Genomic DNA, 17,653 nt, shown 5'->3' with positions numbered 1-17,653 from the left:
TCTTTTCTGCATGAAGCAAAGTAGCTAGAACTTGATCCGCTCCGTAACGAGCCACCAGTAAAGTGCCAAGGGACTCCTGACACAATTCAAACTTCCGAAGCTATGTCGTCGGTTCTCCCACTCTAAGAGCAAAACACTGAAAAGCTCAGGAACTACCCCTGGTGACACCAACTTAAAAGCCAGGCATGAGGCAGGCTGCGGGGCTGTTGTGCACCTGCCATCTTAGGGCCTCCCTCAGTTTGCTTTAATATGTGTATTTTCAAGTGAAGGTATTCATTGTTGGGGACGTATATGTGCCCGACTTGCCCCCACACCTGACCATCTATTGCGAAGAACATGTCCGACAGCTGTACTACACTCCAGTATTGAAATGGCTAGTGAAAGGAACATTTGTAATGGTAGAGGGTCAGTAACGGTTGCACAACTACATGGAGTCTCTAGCTTTACATGAGGCTGCAAGGAGCAAAGGGTGATAATATCCTGTTTGAGAGGTCAATTTTTAAAAAACCGAACGTGCCTCGAAATTCATGATGCACTTTACTACTGTGGTATATGTTGAGTTTACTATGTTTTAGTAGCAATCGTGCAGACTCAATAACGATTGACCGTGAACTACTGGGCGATACATGATGTCTTGTTTAAGTAAAAAAAAAACAGCGCTTTAATACGACAGGCCTGCACTTCATAACTGCATGGTCCTGGCGTCATGTTTTAAATCTTAAAGCAAGTGTTTTAGCTAATGCAAATAAACTGTACTCCATCCACCAAAAACAGCCCTTCAACATGCCATTCATTTCTTATTAAACCTCCTTCCCCTCCTAATCGGGTCCATACCCCTTCCCAAAATCACTCCTTCACAGGCTTAAAACCAAAGCTGCCCTTGGTAGCATCCAACATTATTCTCTCAATATGTACCAAAACGATCCTAGAGAGGGCAGGTTGACTCATGCAGTGATGTGCGGTGAGCAGGATATGGCAGAAAAGAGCCGCCGCCTTCAGTTTGTCTCACCTAATCTCTTCCAGATTGCACTACATTGTCCAGTAGACCAATCCCAACCTGAATCGTCGACCAAACTGTTCCACTCAACTGATCAGTCACAACACCCCCAGACCATCCTAGGGTGACTCTGCACAATCCTGACACTCTTAAGTAGAAAAAGGAGTGCTTAGATGCAGTATCTGTGCTTTACTTTAATATCAATTCTGGCATAACGCAGCATAGCCTAAACAAATGCCGTGCTATTGCACCTGAAGATGCTATCCAACCGTTCTTAAAAACCTTCGTCTCTGTGTCTAACAGCCCCAGAACTCTCAACTCCTATCTGTTCCTTTTCAAAATGCTGTCCATCTAATCTTCCTTGAACCACCTCCTTCTCCTATTAAGACATCTCTCCACTCCTTGCCTAATATTCCTAGGTGCTACTACTTCTGCCTCCATGAGTTGGCTTGTCCTGTCCGAGAACTAGTCCAACTCTCCTAACTATTTCATGAACTCCGCACTCAGGAAAGCCATTTCAAAGAGTTTATGTGCTCTGTCACCCATCTAGCCTAGTAGCCCCGTTACTCTCACCTCGCTTGCCTCTTAACTTCTGACCTGTTGCTACAACCACAAGTGTCTAACAAGTAGCATCCTTTGCCTCGTATCAAGAGGGGAACTTTATGTGCCCTAGGAAGGTAGGAAGGTCATAGTCCTCCATCCTAATTCCCTCCCCACCCCATCCCTATCTGTTGCATGTTAATCTCAGTCCTGTCCATCTGACAAAAGGCCCTCCTCTCCATATTGCACTTTCTTATTGCTGTATCAATTCAGGTTTGCTTTTTTCTGATTTTTAAAATAATTGTATGTCACACTTTACATATTGATGAGGAAGAACATATTTCACTACAAACGAGAAAATGTTTAGTGTATCCTTGCACAGTCACCTTTATGCATTTTATTGTATACGGCGGTTCCCGTCCTCCCTTATACTGTACTGCTTATCTGTTTCTTGGCATGTTCCTCACATATACTCAAAAATGATCCTCCCTAAAATAGTTTCTTATCTTCTTAATTCGTTCACCCTTTGGGTATATCGGGCTCTAGTTCTGGTACCTTGTACGTATTTCTAGGCATTTCCTCATTCAGTCAAAATATTTTTCTACGTCTTTGGGAATCCGTCAAATACTGATGTTTCTTTCCCAGTGCACCAGTCAATTCCTTGCCTCCATACAGCTTCCAGTAATAACCCAGTGTCATGCCATATCTCCCTTCCCCAGCATTAACCATAGGAAATAAAACTTTTTCTTATACTCGGCAGGACTATTTCTACCCACATTCCGAAAATAGGCAAGCTCGGAATTCCATGTTTGATATTTTGGGGACAACTTCCCACTCAGCACAGCCAGTAGCTCTGCTTGCTGTCTCTTCCAAAGGTTTTGTATAGCTGAACATACTCCGATTGTATTATAAAATGAGCCCACCTCCTTTTCACATATATTTAAGATCTACGATCAGCCCCAACATATACACTCCTCGGGGTCCCCAAAACCCCACTATTTATCAAACCTCAGCTCAGTTAAACCATTGCTCCGTCAGCTCTTTTAAACATTGCTCTGTGACCTTTGCCCCTGCCTGCAGGGCTGGTCACTCCACGCGCCGCGCAGCTCCCTCACGGAGTGCCGGGACCCCCGACCCCACCGCTGCTGCCTCGCACAGGAGTGTGGCTGGATCGTCACTCTACCGGCTCACTTCCTGCATTGTGCCCCTGATCGTCTCAGCGGTCCTTTCGCCTGTTTCAGCGTTTGCCTGGCTATTCTGCCTTCTGTATTGTGGTGACTTGTTTTTTTTTCCCCTTATTGTGCCTCCTGTGCCGTCCTCGTGTCCTCCCGCCGCTTGTCCCCCTCCCCGCTCCCCGCCGCTGCTCCCCTGCGGCCCCGCCCAGCTTCGCTCGTCACTCCCGCCCATTGGTCCAACCCGCTCCCCAGCTGCTCCGCCCTCGCCCCGCCCCCCCCACTACGCCATTTATGGTGGAGTCCACGCGTACGTGCAGCGTGCACGCGCAGCGGGCGCGCCGACGGAGCGTCGAAGGTGCGCCAAAGGTAAGCCCGTCCGCGCCTGGACCGCGCCCAGTGCCAGGACCCCTGGTCCTCCAAGGCACCAGCCCACCCGCCGGACCTACGACACCACTGAACTCTACGCACTCAACACCGGCCGATTCCCGGGCTGCCACCATGCCACCCCGAGACGCACCCACGGACCCTTCTGCTGCAACTCCTGCAAGTTCACCTGCATCCGGACCTGCACCACCCCAGCAGGGCCCAAGACAACGACGAACAACAGCAGCAGCCACCTGAAATGCATCCTGCTCAACACCCGCTCCGTCCACAGACACGCCGTCGAGCTCTGGAACCTGCTCGACACAACTTCACCAGACGTCGCCTTCCTCACGGAAACCTGGATGAACGCCTCTTCAGCACTCGACATCGCCATCGCCATCCCAGGCGGCTACAAGGTCATCCGAAGGGACCGCATCAACCAGACCGGAGGAGGCATCACCATCATCCACAGGAACACCATCCGCATCACGACCAACGCCGACGACACCCTCGCACCTGCCGAGCACCTGCACTTTCAGGTCCACATCAACCCCAAGACCACCCTCAGAGGCACCCTCATCTACAGACCCCCGGGACCTCGCACACAATTCAGCGTAGACCACGCCCTCCCCTCCGCTGACTACATCCTCCTCGGGGACCTCAACTTCCACCTGGAGAACAACAACGACCGCAACACCACCACCCTGCTGGACAACCTCACAAACCTCGGACTCAAGCAGCTGGTGACCACCCCCACCCACTACGCCGGACACACACTCGACCCCGTCTACTCATCCAGCAAGGACATCACCTTCAGCCACGCCACCGGACTCCACTGGACGGACCACAGCTGCGTCCACTTCAGCTTCAAAAGGACCACGATCCACCACCACCAGCAACAGGATGCCCGCAGAAGCTGGAACAAGATTACAGCCGACCAGCTCGTGACTTCCCTGAGCAAGAACCCACCCACCAGCGCAACGAACCCCAGCCAAGCGGCCACTAACCTCACGAAGTGGATCAGCGACTGCGCAGACGACCTCGCCTCCCCTGAGGACCCAGCCCAGCAGACCCGGCAGCAAGAAAACCCCATGGTTCACCGACGAACTCAAGAGCTCCAAGAAGAACTGCAGAGCCCTCGAGAACCTGGCGCAGAGACCCAACACCGGACAACATGACTGCCCTCAAGCTCGCCACCCGAAAACACCACCAACTCATCCACGCCACCAAGAAAACTGCATTCAAGGAACGACTGGACAACAACGCACACAACAGCAAGGAAAGAGCTCTCCAACCCCAACGCCGGAAACAACGACATCACCCCTTCGCAAGACCTCTGCAACTCCTGCGCCTCCTACTTCCACAACAAGATCGCGGACATACACAACAGCTTCAGCACTCAACCGTGTCACGCCATGACCGAACCACCGCCCCCCACCACCACCCTCCGCTCCTGGACCCCGATCAGCACCGAAGACACCATCCGCACGATGAACTCCATCCACTCCGGATCTCCGACCGACCCCTGCCCTCACCACATCTTCAACAAGGCCGACGTTGTCATCGCACCCCACCTGCGGGACATCATCAACACCTCCTTCGACACCGCTACCTTCCAGGAGAGCTGGAAGCACGCCGAACTCAGTGCTCTACTAAAGAAGCCATCAGCCAACCCCACCGACCTCAAGAACTACCGCCCCATCTCGCTGCTCCCGTTCCCTGCAAAAGTCATCGAGAAGACCGTCAACAAGCAGCTGGCCGCCTTCCTCGACCTCTCGCAGTCTGGCTTCCGGGCCAACCACAGCACCGAGACCGCCCTGATCGCAGCCACCAATGACATCCGAGCCCTGCTTGACAACGAAGAAACAGCAGCCCTCATCCTCCCTCCTAGACCTCTCCGCGGCCTTCGACACTGTCTGCCACCGTACACTAGTACAGCGCCTCAGCAACGTCGGAATCCAGGAGAAGGCACTGGAGTGGATCATCTCCTTCCTCGCCGGAAGGACACAGAATCCGCCTCCCCCCGTTCAGATCTGAAGCCACCGAAGTCATCTTCAACGTCTACATGAGCCCCCTCGCAGACATCGCACGCCAACACAACCTCAACATCATCTCCTACGCCGACGACACCCAGCTGATCCTCTCCCTCACCAACGACCCCGCCACTGCCAGAGCCAACCTTCACGAAGGGATGAAAGAGGTAGCCGAATGGATGAAGAACAGCCGCCTGAAACTGAACTCGGACAAGACGGAAGTCCTCATCCTGGGATCCTCACCCTCCGCCTGGGATGACTCCTGGTGGCCCCCCGCCCTAGGCAGCGCACCCAAACCAACAGACCACGCACGCAACCTGGGCTTCATCCTGGACTCCTCCCTCTCCATGACCAGACAAGTCAACGCCGTCTCCTCGTCGTGCTTCAACATCCTGCGCATGCTACGTAAGATCTTCCGGTGGATCCCCTCCGAGACCAGGAAGACGGTCACCCAGGCCCTCGTCACCAGCCGTCTGAACTATGGCAACTCCCTCTATGCCGGAACCACCGCCAAACTCCAGAAGAGGCTCCAGCGGATCCAGAACGCCTCAGCACGACTCATCCTGGACATCCCCCGTCGCAACCACATCTCCGGACACCTGAGACCTGCACTGGCTCCCGGTCAACAAGAGAATCACCTTCCGTCTCCTCACCCACGCACACAAAGCCCTACACAACCAAGGCCCAGAATACCTCAACAGCCACCTCAACTTCTACGCCCCCAAACGCCAGCTTCGATCGACCGGCCACGCCCTCGCCACCGTCCCCCGCATCCGAAGAGCCACCACAGGGGGACAGTCCTTCTCCTACCTCGCCGCCAAGACATGGAACTCCCTCCCGACTCACCTCCGCCTGACCCAGGACCACCTCGCCTTCAGGAAGCAACTCAAGACCTGGCTGTTCGAGCAGTAGCGGACCCCCCTCCCCTAGCGCCTTGAGACCCTCCGGGTGAGTAGTGCGCTATATAAATGCTCTGAGTGATTGATTGATCCGTAAAATTGTTAATTACCTCCTTTGCACTGCCATTTATAGCCCTGTAGGTCTGCAAAATAGCCTTGTTTGTAATATTTGTGGCTTTAAATACATATGCCCTGCACCTCCTTTTTGCCTTACGGTTGCATGCAGGTCAGTCATGATCCTTGCCTGCTCTGTTGCTCACTGCCTGGGTTTGTTGAGGTAGCAGAAAGTAGACCAGCACCCCCCCCTCGCCTCTCGCTCTCTGATCGTGTAGGTAGCCACTCGCGAGCCTCCACCAGCCCAGCCTCTTTTAGATCCGCCCACCCATCCTCCCCCGCACCCTGGGTGCTCAACTCTCCAGCCAATCGTGCAGTCCTTGAAATAATGAATGAAACTGTAAGGCCCTCAGTCATCATCCCAAACTACCTCTAGTCAACAGTCCAATAGCCTACCCTCGTACATTAAATTCCCACCTATAACCTAGTAGATATTGCTCTAAAAATTATTCCACGCGACTCTACATGTGCTCAGGATAAGGGACAAAAGAGGAAGGCTGCTTTCACCTGCCATCTCTGCCCAAACTGGCCCTGTCTTTCACCCATTGGCCAGAAAATAAAAACGAGATGTGGCCTGGTTAAACACTTCTTCTTACCCGATCTTGGCTGACCAGTTTAATGGTGATTCAGAGCATGGGTGTCTATAACCTTGAAGAAGCAAGCCTCCTTTTAAACACAACTGAGGTAGAATTTGACATGGTTGTGACTGCTACTGTTGGTATATAGGGCATGGAGCCTCATCGGATTAGGTTTGTGAAGAGATCCGTGTATTTTGTCTATTGGTATCCACATTTTCTACACTTTTTTCAAAGGAAACGTTGTCTTTACGCAGTGAAAAATAAGAGATGTCCGTCTCTGGTGTTGGCTATGGGCAACACGTTTACATTGATGTCAAAGGTGAACATGTAAGGAGCACTTTGTCACCAGCATTGTCACCTAGCACTTAAACAAATTCAGAGTCTTTGAACTCTAGATTATTTTAATACTTTATGATGCAGGAACGTTACAGGTGCCGAATTTTGACGCTACAAATTTTCTCCCCAAAAAGTAGTCTTGTTTTATTTGAAATTTGAGTGGAAAGTTGAGAGCACGGAATTGTGCATGGTTTTTGTATGCTCTTGGAGTTCTCATCAATACAGACTGAAATTAATTAAAATTTGACAGTTAGTATATCAATATTTTTTTCTAATTGCACAATTTTTCTCTAATTATGCTGGCTTTAAAGAGGTGCCCCATGTCTACATGATTTTCTATTGAAAATCGAATTATATTCGTTGTTAGCTTGTTGAAGTGTGTCAAAGAATGCAATTTTGATCCCCAAAGGGATCACAAGATGTTTAATTTGTTTAGATAGCATTTCAAAAAGAGATGTTTTAATGAATTTGTTAAATAAAAAAATGTAATGAAAATAGGATTAAACATTTGATATTGGATGAACGTTGAATGAACGTTGAATTTAATGGTGTTGTTTTGTATTATAAATTATGCAATGAACGTTGAATCTAATGATATTGTTTTGTCTTATAAATTATGCAAAACTGACTATTGTCTCACTCCCTTTCTTTGTTTTCTGTAGATCTCTAAGAATAAACTCAATATGACCAAGAAAACTTAAGGTGGTGAGAGAACATACAGAATGGGCCTGTGTTTCCTTCCTACGGTAAGGCCATTTTTAGTTCCACATTGCTTCAAAGTCTTTCTGCATTAACATTATTTCTCCTGCCTTGGTCTTCAAACTTAATGCACATGCTCCTTAATTATTTATTAACTGCTTAAACACTTATATAAACTTAATTAATTAAAATAGTGAGTAAACCTCTTCTCAAAGGCAGGATGTGTGAGTATTTCCGCATAGAATACGTGGGAAACATGCAAGACAAGCTCATAATACTAATTAATAACTATAGGAAGGGAGAAGGAGCAGAACAGACACACATCACAGAGTAACAGTACAGCTGTAATGCATGCATACATTGGAAACCTCCATGCCCCCTCTTTCCTGAGGAGGTCTGTTACCCGAACTCTCCAACTGGACCCAGATCCTTATTGTGGAATGCATAAGCCCACGAAAACTTTGGAATATAAAGATCACCTGCAGCCACCTCAAGGCTATGACGGGAAACCCTAGAACATTCGATTTGTGTAAAAATATACTTTTTTTTCTCATGTGATCTACCATCAGCTTTGAAAGCAGTTATATGAGGCTACCAATCACTTGGTGTTCAAGTTCTAAATTTCAGTCAATGCTTTCTTTCAAGGGTATCCAAGCATAAATCGGGGAGCAGAAGGGGGCGTTTTACCTGCAATAACAGTATTTTGGTAATCTGACAAGGTCACTAATGTAGATGTGCCCTCTGCCTCAGGTTATGCAGTACCTTTATTCCCAAATCCAGCTCAAGAACACACAGCATCTGACAGTACTTGGCAGGATTAAGCTGATTCAGTGTTGCTGCTTCCTTTCCACCACTGCACAGCTGCTTTAATGCTGCCTCTTTTTTGTGTGCATAGTCCATCTGTAGAGCATGAAAAGACCTCGGCAGCAGAGGTAGTCCTTTACTTATCTTGGGCTCATCAAGAGCCAACTATTTTTGTTCTTTCTTGTTTGCGAGGTGGCATGATTTAAAGAAGCTTCCTTTATTTTTCTTCCCGTTTGTCATTCCACAGACAAATGAAGAAAGCAGTTGAGGGCAGCAGTCTGTCTCAGGCAAATGATAATCACACAAAGCTTGTCAAAGCAAAATAAATCTACACAGTGCAGTTGCTAGCTTTCATGTTTTGGAGTGTAGTGCAGTTCCTATATTCTTAATAGGCTCTGTGCATTGGAATAATATCTCCTATAGATAAGACGTAGGACTTAGGTCAGTAGGTCTCTATCGAATATACTAAACTTAATTGTGAGTGCCAGCTAGCTCAGAGGTCACTAGAAACTTTCTCGAATTCACAAGAAGGGATTAGTTGCTGACAACCGCATAAACATGATAACTTTGTTTCCCTAGGACTGGAATAACTATCTTCAGAGTTGTGGAAACAATAGATAAGTATTTCACTCAGTCAATAGTGCATGCTTCATTTCTACAGAGTTTGCAGAGTAATAGTGAGACTGGCGTTTTCAATAAAAGGTTTATTGAACAGTCTTCTTTCTCATGCCAGAGAGGTGAACTGCTACAATTGTTAGACAGAATGCAAAGTATAATGCGTACAGCGAGAATAGTATTATAAAATAATACTGTAATAGCATTGTATGGTTTCTAAGCCATATAAAAATCATACATAAATAACATAGGCTAAAATACTCAACTGGTGCTTCTAAAATATGCCTACCCCAACGTACCTAACCTAGGTCTAGTATGAGGGAAGAAGTAAGTATGGTCTTTAGCATAGGTTTAGTTTTTGCCAAGAATCTACCAAAGGTTTCTCTAGGTTCAAATCCGCTCCATACCTTAGAATGGAGGAGGTCTGTATCTCTGTCTCAGGACTCGATTTCCCAACACCCCGCAAGGGGAGTCAGAAACACTGGAGCTGGATTCTCGGCAGAGGAGGACAGCTTCTTGTCAGTGCGCCAGCTGGAGAATCGCCTTCCTTCGGCACTTGCAGTAGCGAGCTGCATTGGGCAAGTAGGTCGTTGAACTGCTCCGAACCACCGTGCTTTGCCATAGCAAGTAAAGGTATATGTTCGAGGCATAGGAGCTGCAGATCTTACACTGTGCATTAGATCGCCACCTGGTGTTGGGCTCGGATGATTGCATGTTGTTGTCGTCTTGGAAGAAGTCTTTGTAGTCACGAGATAGGTGACTCCTCCCTTGGACGATAGTGCGTATGGGCATCAACTCCATCCTTAGATTGTTTTTATCCGCCACTGGGTTCGGCTGAAACTTTTCCGCTCCGGTTCGGAATCTACTTTTCAAGTACTTCGACGCAAAAAAACTTTCTTCAAACTTCACCAAACAACTTTCAATATCAATAAACATCGACTCGACTGCATCAGCTCGATTCCGGTCGTCAACGCGGGCCGTTGGGCCTACCCACGCCATGAGGCCTACACCTCATGGAAAGGACGCCATTCAAAAGATGCCCCGAGTGTGGAGCAAAATTTCCTCACCGTGACCATCACGAGATCAGTAACCTGTGCTTATCGCCAGAACACGGCGAATCTAGCTGCACAGCCTGTGCAGCCTTTCAATCGAAAAAGACCATTCGAGATCGGAGGGCCCGTCGACACGATCTGCAGAGATCAGCTCCGGAACCAGTGGATATCTTCGACGAAGGTCCATGCGTCCCAGAAGAAGATTCTGATGATCTTCAGATCGTATCCAAGGCAGATGACTCCGATGACTCCATACCTTCGAGTCAAGACGTAAGTACTACTGCCCCTACCCCAGCCCAAACACCTAAATCGAAGGCAAAGGTCAACACTTCGCCTCCGGGGTCCAGTCGAGACCGAAAACACACTTTGAAAGCCCCGCCATCGAGCCCGGCTCCGAAAGAAAATAATGAAGCCTTCTGGTAGCCCCACACCGAGCAAACCGCATGTGCCGATACCACAACAGAAAGAAGTCACGGTTCCGAAAAACACTCTGAAACAGTCGACTCCGAGACAAAGCAGCCCTGAAAACAACAAAGCCTGTTTCCGATGCCCCAAAAACAGCTTCCACTCCGAAGCAGATACCCTCGATGCAGAAACAGACAAAGCCTGCTTCCAATGATTCCAAGTCTTATCTTATCTTATCTTAAGAGGAACTTGTATAGCGCTCTGTCACCATAGGTTTCCTGGCGCTGGGTGGTACTGAGAGATGTAGAGAGGGGGAGCTAGCCAGACTGTGTAAAAAGATTGGTTTCCAGCAGAGACATGGAGGATTTGAAAGATAACGGCAACTGGTTCCAGAGTTTGGGAGCCAGATGAGCAAATCTGCAACCACCATATTTTTTGAGTTTGATTGGGACTGCGGTCAGAAGTTGACGGTGGGAGGACCGAAGGTTGCGTGCCGGACGGTAAGGAGTCACTAGGGACTTCAGAAAGACGGGGGACGTACCAGTCACAGCTTTATAGGTCAGGCAGCCGATCTTAAATGCAGCTCTCTGTTCGACCGGCAACCAGTGGAGTTTACAGAGTAGTGGTTTTGCAGACTGCGGTTTTGAAGTCCATGAAACAGGCTTCGGCTACAAAGACAATATCTTCAGTGCCGATGTCTACGCCAAAGGACTCAACATCAGCTCTTAAGGCTAACGACCAGCAACAAACTGGTTCGGAACCGAAAAAATCGGCACCGAAGGCTGTGCCTCAAGAAGAGGAGCTTTTTCAACCAGATCCTTTACAAAAAAGAATCTACATTGATCCAGAAACAGGACATGTTTCTACTACACCACACAGGAAGAGTAAGTCAGATACAGCACCTACACCTCCAGTGCCTGTCAAGAAGGACTCTGACACATCTCCTATGCACCCTTCTTCTCCTGTATCTCCTTCTCCTTCTCCTTTTAAACATTTCACCTCGAATTTCTCCTCATTCTCCACCACATACACTACCTCAGGATGTTGATGATGATCAGTATAGCATGGGGGGAGGGAGAGACCCAGATGACCCTTTTCCCTGCCCAACAGGTTCACCAGACTAGGAGTATCCAAACCCACAAGATGTACCAGATATTCCTGGCCCACATACATATCCATCTAAACCTTCTCCTCCAGAAGACAATATTAGGTTTGGTCACTTAATTAATAGGACTGCCATCTATCACAATGTCACCATGCATTCAGATGAGGCAGAAGAAGATTATTTATTAGACCCTATTGAACACTCCCAAAAAACCTTGCAAATACTGCCAATGATTAAAAGAGTAAATAAGCATGCGCCAGAAGTGTTTAAAGATCCTTTACGTGCTAGAATCATAAACCCAAGGATAGAGACAAAGTACAGAGCCGCTCCTGGGGACCCTGCCTACATTAAAGGACAACTACCCTTAGACTCCCTAGTAGTGTCAAATGCTAGGAAAAGAGCTAATTCCCAAACATCAGGCGAAGCACCACCTCCTGATAAAGAATCCAAGATCATAGACGCTTCAGGCAAAAGAATAGTAGCCCAAGCTAGAGATACATGGCGCATCACTAACTCACAGGCCCTCCTCGCAAGATATGATAGGGCTCACTATGATCAGTTAGCGAATCTTACAACATCTTCCTGACCAAAATAAGGCACAAGCAAATGGCCTCAAACAAGAGGGTAAGCTTATATCAAATGCCTCCATTAAATGCGCACTAGATATAGCAGACACTGCATCTAGAGCAATAAACGCCAATGTCCTCCTTAGACGTCACGCGTGCTACGCATTTCTGGATCTAAGCAAGAAGTGCAAACTACTATCTTAAATCAACTATTCAACCAACAACAATTGTTAGGTCCAGAGGTAAACACAGCACTTGAAAAAATGAAGAAAGACACTGACACAGCAAAGTCTATGGGAGCTCTGCAGTCCACCCAAGCACGAGGCTCATTTTGTTGTTCCTTCTACAGAGGAGGCTCCAAACATGCTGGAGTAGACAATTTCGCTTCCTTTAAAGCCAATACACAAACATCCTCCAATAGAGGATACTTTAGAGGAGGTTACAGAGGCAACAACAACATCAAGGGAAGAGGCCGAGGAAATAACAATAATCGTCCCTCTCCAAACACAAAACAGTGACTTCCTTCTGCTCCCCCAACAGCATTCCACCCCTGTAGGGGGCAGACTAACACAGTTCCTACCTGTCTGGAATTACAAATTATCCAGTATGGTTACTGCCTATAGCTTACAGCTACCCCATCACATATACCACCCAGACAGCGTCCAATGTCCACAGACCATCTAATGCTGCTCCAACAAGAGGTTCTCTCATTGCTGCAGAAAGATGCAATAGAGCTAGTTCCGTTGCAACATCAAGGGACAGGGGTTTACTCACTCTATTTCCTAATACCCAAAAAGGACGGAACACTAAGACCAATTCTAGACCTAAGGCCTCTCAATCTGTATATACACTCAGATCATTTTCACATGATCACTTCACAACAAGTGCTCCCATTGTTGCAACAATGCCTCAAGGATGCCTACTTCCACATTCCCATACATCCTTCTCACAGGAAGTATCTCAGATTTGTACTAGAAGGACAACACTATCAGTTCAAAGTCCTTCCATTCTGGGTCACAAATTTACCACAAGGGGTCACAAATTTACCACAAGTGTTTACAAAGTGCCTAGCAGTAGAAGCAGCATCTCATCTCAGAAGACAACATAGGCATGATGGCATCTTGCATTTTTATTGTTCCATATGCAAGACTGCAAATGCGCCCATTGCAGGAATGTCTAGCACATCAGTGGAATCAGGCTCAAGGACAACTTACAGACCTGGTGTTGGTGGACAGCCGCACACATCGTTCTCTGCAGTGGTGGAACACCAAAAACGTATCCAGAGGGCGGCCGTTCCTCGAACCTGTGCCACAGATAGTACGTACAACAGACTCATCCCTCACAGGATGGGGAGCCCATCTGCTCCACCATACAACTCTGGGGGGGGGATGGACGGCTCAACAAAAGGTGCTTCACATCAATCACTTAGAGCTGCTAGCAATATTCCTAGCACTAAAATCCTTCCAAGTACATGTGCAGAACAAAGCCGTCCTGATCCGGACGGTCAACATGACAGCCATGTACTATATTCAAAAGCAAGGAGGGACACATTCCCTGCAACTGTCCCAGCTCGCACAGAACATTTGGAGATGGGCCATTCCACAAAATATATATCTGCATGCAGAACACCTTCCAGGAGTTCACAATCAGATAGCAGATCTGTTAAGTCGACAGACACAACTGATTCAGTAATGGGAACTACATCTGCAAGTTCTTCTACCATTCTTTCACAATAGATGGTCATCCAGACATAGATCTGTTTGCAACACAAGAAAACGTGAAATGCCCAACCTTCGCCACCAGGTTTCCACACCCGCTGTCCAAGGGCAATGCCATATGGATGAACTGGTCAGGCAGATTTGTGTACGCTTTTCCGCCAATCCCGCTAATACCACTAATAGTACGCAAGCTGAGACAACAATCTCTCGAATTGATTCTGGTAGCTCCCACATGTGCACACCAACCATGGTTCACCACATTGCTAGAACTCTCTCTAGTTCCACACCAAAGACTGTGTCTTACACCATCCATGTTAACGCACAACTATGGAGACATCAGACATCCAGATCCAAGTCAACTGAATCTGGCGATATGGCTCCAGAAGTCTTAGAGTTTGGTTACCTTAACCTGCCACCAGACTGTATGAATATCATTAAAGAAGCCAGAAGATTTACTACTAGAGCCGGCTATGCTGCAAAATGGAAGAGATTTGCCATTTACTACACTAATAATCAAATTGATCCTCTAGGTCAGCGTTTCCCAAACTGTGGTCCGCGGACCCCCAGGGGTCCGTGACACATTCCAAGGGGGTCCGCGGGACTCGAGTGCCGTTATAACGGTCATAGAAAAACAAAACGCCCATGCGCTACAAGAGCTGTAAATGACAACGCAGATGCAGGCAAGACCACAATAAAATCTGGCAATCACCATTCAGCTTTAGGTGCAAGCTGAAGGGTGATTGGCCTTAATTTATTATTGTATTCTGCCAGCCTGCCTGCCTGCCTTGAAGTCGTACTCACAAAGCAGTGTGTGTCCCCTTGTGTTTATACCAGCTCTAGAGAGGTTTGCGGCGCAATGTCCCCTCTGCACTTTCTGCCCTGAATGCAGAGTACAGCTGTGCCTCTTGCTTCAAGGCTAAGCAGCATTTGGCTCCACGGGCCAGCAGGAGGGCACTTCACCCTGGAAATCAAAGAGAAACACATGAGTGTTTTTCGGCTACACAAGAGGAATTAGCAGAAGCCTTTTGATATGTCTGATTCCAAACATGTGTTGAGCGATCCGCTTGTTATATGCTAGTGGCAGTGAGGTTCATTTCTGCCGTCAAGGTTTGTTTCATGGAAAGTGTAGCTGCACTCGAGGTATAGTCCAAATTATTGAATTTTAACACTGTTTATTCATGGCACATTATACAATCAATGCTTGTAAGCATCATTCTAAAAAACATATTTACCCAGAGCGGTTGCAGCGTGATTGTCATCCCTTCATAAACTAAGGTACTTTCCCCCACAGGATACACAACCCTGCCTTGATGACATACGCATAAGTTTAAAGTGAAAACACGCATCAAAAAAGAGTTTCATTTTTATGTTATCAACCTCATCAAAGTGAAAGTGAACAATGCTATAAAAATCCAAGTTGCTTTTTCTAGAAGTGCGTCTTAATAAACACACTTAAGAGGGTCTTGTTAATCAACCTCCTGCTCCGCCCCGCCCCATCACTGAATAAATGGAACCCATGACTTTTATTTTGCTCGCTATGGGTGACTCAGTCACTGAGGTAGATTTGCCATTCCTGAATAATTGTCATTCATAGCTCATGATATAAAAACATGAATGCTGCTCTTGAATAGGCAGAAACTAAAAACCTGCCACTAATGCCATGTGCTTTGCCTGCCATGAATGAATTAAGTACCTCATGTTACGACTGGAGAACTGTCACCGGGTTTACTAATCTGTATTGCTTGTATTTTGCTAATTTACGGGTACACAAATGCACTTAAAATAACTTCATAGGCTGCACTACACAAAATCAGTGTCTGATCTCAAGAACATGAAAGTGCGTCATTGCTGGCATGGCATTCTCACCTACAGCAAGAAAATTAGCAAGAAAATGGCACATCAGGGCCTAATTATTTTTTGGGGGGTCTATGGCTGCTGCGGGAAAAGGCACATGTTCAGAGTGTCAGTTACTGTTACTTGGCAGGCGGGTTAAAAAAGATGCAGCCAGGATCATCAAGAGGGTTTTCACGCTGCTGTCCGTTTGCCCACTTTCCATAAGCTTTTGGATGAATTATATGTGCTGTCAAGCTTTCATCCTGACTTATGAGGGTCGAAACCCCGAAACCGGTCCTAGGATGCTTGTTTCCAGTCCAGGGTGGACCTGCCCTGGCAGTTCAGGCTGGACGGTTCCCATTAGAAGCACGGTCAGGACGGATATGCATATGGCTGGGTTCAAGCTGGAATGGCATGGGGAGCAAAGAAACAATAGATTTAGGCCCAGGTCTTTGTATTGAGGTTAAGGTTTTACTTCCTTTCCCCACCATATATTTATGTGAAAAAGCTTTCTCAGATCTTGTGTATCTAAAAAATAAATACAGAAATAGTTTGAAAAACGTAGAATCAGACTGGAGGATTCCTCTTTCTGAAATAAAACCAAACATTGAAAAGTTAGTCGCCGAGATGCAGCCCCATCCGTCCCATTGAAATGTTTTGATTTTTGCATATTTTTTTAATATAAAATAATAAACGCTTTAGTAATTTGATTATTTGCTTGGTGTGTACTGTTTTGTGTATTTTTTGCGAATTACTGTTTTAATTTTTGAAATGTATATCGTACAAATTGCTTGGGGGTCCCTGGCTTCCAGTAGTGATTCAGTGGGGGTCCTCAGCAGTCAAAAGTTTGGGAACCACTGCTCTAGATGCTTCCATACAGAATATCATCTGTTACCTTCTCCATTTACAAAGATGTAATCTAGCATATTCATCTATACGTTTACATCTTGCAGCCATTGCAGCATATCTACAAAATAGACAACATATGTGGTTATTTAGAGTTCCTGCAATCAAAGCTTTCATTGAAGGATTAAAACAAATCATTCCTCCTAGGTTACCACCCTCTCCAGTGTGGAACCTAAACATTGTTCTTAAATGTAAATGTAAATGTATAGGAATTTATATAGCGCACTACTTACCCGGAGGGTCCCAAGGCGCTTCGACCGCTGCGAAAACCCTTCCTGGCTTCCCTGAGAGATGGTCCCTTAATGGGTATCTCCAGGGTGAGACCAGGCATCCCCGGCGGTCTGGTGGGGCCGTTAGTGAAGATGAGGCAAGCTAATGCCCAGAGTTGCCGAGTGTGATCGCTGATCAGAGTGGGCACCGAGGCGAGAGAATTATCCAGTCCGCTGACCCTGGTCCGGAAACCTGCCGCGCCGGGAATCGAACCCTGGTCCCGGGCCGTCCTCTGCTCTCGGGTCTGCCACCTCTAACCAGTGAGCCACACTAGTTCATTTGCTTGGTGTGTACTGTTTTGTGTATTTTTTGCGAATGACTGTTTTAATTTTTGAAATGTATATCGTACAAATTGCTTGGGGGTCCCTGGCTTCCAGTAGTGATTCAGTGGGGGTCTTACCAGGCTCATGGGGCCCCCCTTTGAACCTTTACATAAGTGTGAACTGCAATTCCTTAAATGGCAAACCGCTTTCCTTATTGCTATTACCTCTCTTAGGAGAGTTAGTGAGATTCAAGCTTTCACTGTACAAGACCATTTTTACAATTACACCGTAACAAGGTGGTTCTACTAACTAATCCCAAATCCCTTCCTAAAGTAATTACTCCCTTTCATCTAAATCAATCCGTAGAGTTGCCAGTGTTTTT

General features: G+C 47.1%; 1 protein-coding gene across 4 annotated transcripts in view; it reads left to right on the top strand.

Moving 5' to 3' along the window:
- The window catches only part of ST3GAL5 (ST3 beta-galactoside alpha-2,3-sialyltransferase 5), a 296,048-nt gene that overhangs the window by 93,056 nt on the left and 185,339 nt on the right, over positions 1-17,653 (top strand). For all 4 annotated transcript variants that reach the window (XM_086964249.1, XM_086964246.1, XM_086964250.1 and 1 more), the window contains one exon: positions 7,698-7,781. The gene's annotated coding sequence lies outside the window, so the exon portion shown is untranslated. The remainder of the gene's footprint in view (positions 1-7,697; positions 7,782-17,653) is intronic.

This window comes from Lissotriton vulgaris, chromosome 3_2 (genome assembly GCF_964263255.1).
Source record: "Lissotriton vulgaris chromosome 3_2, aLisVul1.2, whole genome shotgun sequence".
Classification (NCBI taxonomy): domain Eukaryota; kingdom Metazoa; phylum Chordata; class Amphibia; order Caudata; family Salamandridae; genus Lissotriton; species Lissotriton vulgaris.
Note: the sequence above shows the minus strand (reverse complement) of the source record. Positions and strands in the feature narration are given on the sequence as shown.